A 2,708-nucleotide genomic window follows, 5' to 3' on the forward strand; every position below is an offset into this window, starting at 1 on the left:
CGCTGCTTTGTTTACAGCCGTTACCGGGGAAACAGCTATATTTCTGATGTTCCAAAAGCGCCTCCTGCTGGCAGAGAATGAATGTGCATTTTTAATAATCCCGTCTGCAGTTTTTGTTCAGACCAATGCGAAAATCCACCCACATAACCCCGTTTTAAATTAATATCAGAATTTGTACTTCCGACTCATCTCTATTCTTAAAAATTGGTTTAAAGGCTCAATTGTGAGGTTTATCATTTTATAATTTATTTTGTTTTTGTGAAAACTGTAAATCAATTGCTATTTCGTGGTCTACAGCATGAAAGAAAGCCATTATAACATGTACATGAAAAATATAGAAACATTGGACACAACTATGGGGCACCATTGTGCAGCAGCAAGCGTCAGTGTGTGTGTGTGTGTGTGTGTGTGTGTGAGACAGTCTGTCGCGTTAATTAGCTCCTCAAGACACCGCGAGTGTGAGAGTCGATCTTCCCGTCCGCCCACCACGAGCGCCGATGCCCTAATGACCCTCCACACTGCCGCTCTTCTCCCATAATGCACCGCTCTGACTCTTATCGTGCGACCTGCCGCGAGCTCTTATCGCCGCTCGACTCTCTTCAGCTGGAAGTTTGCAGCTCTGCGGCGGCCGGAGTCCTGATAAGAGTCGGGTGTTCAGCTCTTTAATGCGCTCCTCTGGCGTGTGATTAACGCCTGGCTGCCGTGGGCCGCTCGTCAGGGTTTAGGGTGTGTGTAGATGCTGATTTGTGAGCTCCTGCACTGCGGTGGCTGTTTGTCATGATCTCCACACTGAAATCAGTCACAGATCTGCTGCGTCTTCATCACAGTCACACCGAACCGAGTCTCACTGATTCCTCAGTGTTCACTAACAAACCGTGAGCTTCAGACACGCTACAATCAGGCCAGACCTTCATTCTTATATTTATATTAACATCAAGTATATTTTATCTAAATGTATAATATTTATGTGTGTGTGTGTGTATATATATATATATATACACACACACACTATGTATGATGTAAATTGACTGACATGCATTTTGTGTTTATATCATTTTAATTCAATTAGATATAGATAGATAGATAGATAGATAGATAGATCTTATTTTAAATTTTCATAATTAATGAGCGTTTGAGCGTTTTGAGCAGCTGTGCATGTGTTCATACTGATAAACTCGTCTGAGGTCTCTGTGTTATTGCTAGTTACTCGACTGCAGGATCAGCTGATTTGCATGAAGTTAAACTCTGTCACATCTGTCACTCACGTCGCCTCCAGTCTCCATCTCTCTCTGAAAATCAATGAGTTCTGCCGCTAATCGTCATACAGCTGGATGTTCTTAAGGCCAGCTGAACCTGAATGATCTCGGCTGTTTCTGTCTGATTCTCTGTGCAGAAGAAAGGAATAATGAAAATGTAATTTTTTTCCCCTCACTTCTGGTCTAGTATTTCAACTCTGCCATTTTCTCGTCTCAGTAAAAGTTTTTTTTATGTCAGAAGAGATTGACAATCTTCTCTTGCCTGAGGATCTGCTCATTCTCTTTTCTGCTTTGTGCCTCAACGATCAGCCGAAGATTCATTTCATCCCATTAAAAGCGTGAGAAAATTCATCCCTCGCTCTTTACCATCAGGCACACTGAATATTTTGGAGGCTTTATTTAGGCCCGTGAAGTGTGCCGCAGTGAGTGTTTGGGTCCGGCTGTGGAAAAGCATCGATGCCAGTCTGACATTTCACTGCGGCTCAATTAGAGCTTGTGTTTGTCTCAATCAAAGCTTTGTATCTGCTGCTCAAACTCCTTCCATTCCCTCACTGCGTGCGTCTGCGCTGAGTTTTCCCAAGAGCCACTACCAAAACACACTCCAGTTTATAAATGTCTGTTTCTCTCTCTCTCTCTGTTGATATATGTCTTTATCATACAACACTTTAAATATATTTGACTCATTTTAAAGTATTTTAGTATTTAATGTCATTTCCACTTAAATGTAGTTCTTTTTAGATTATGATATTTACATGTTTATTTACAGTGAAAGCATATTTTCACATATTTTAATATTTAATGTCATTTTCATGTTTAAATTTTTATTTACAGTGAAAACACATTTTAAATATATGAAAAGCACAGTTTAAAAGTATTTTATTACGTAAAATATTTGGTTCATATATATGTAAATATATTAATTTGTAATGAGAGCAGTGTGAAAACTTGCCATTTATATATATTTTACATAATTTTAAGCATTTTAATATTTAATATAATTTTAATTTTAATATATATAGTTAATCTATGTATTTACACATGTTCATTTGTAGTGAAAAGGGTTTGAAAACGCCTTTTAAGTATATTTTTTTACAGTATTTCATACTGAACTGTAGTGACTGTCCTTATGCAGCTGAACTGTTCATAATTAAAAACAAAAAATGTAATCAGTACAACGAGTTGTGTGTAAGAGGTCAACACATCCGTCACAGGTCATAGATCACGTGAGGGACGTGATTGACAGCTGTGAGAACCTCACACACACACACACACACACTCACACTCTCTCTCACACACACACACAAACACACACACACTCACACTCTCTCTCACACACACACACACACACACTCACTCACAGTCAGTCAGTCAGATGTGTGTTGTATTGAGTTGTGTTTTTATCTCTGCTCACACCTGTGAGGCTCTGATGTGTTTCTACCGCCACCTAGCGAC

This window comes from Sinocyclocheilus rhinocerous, unplaced genomic scaffold (genome assembly GCF_001515625.1).
Source record: "Sinocyclocheilus rhinocerous isolate Xijiao unplaced genomic scaffold, SAMN03320098_v1.1 scaffold2648, whole genome shotgun sequence".
Taxonomy (NCBI): domain Eukaryota; kingdom Metazoa; phylum Chordata; class Actinopteri; order Cypriniformes; family Cyprinidae; genus Sinocyclocheilus; species Sinocyclocheilus rhinocerous.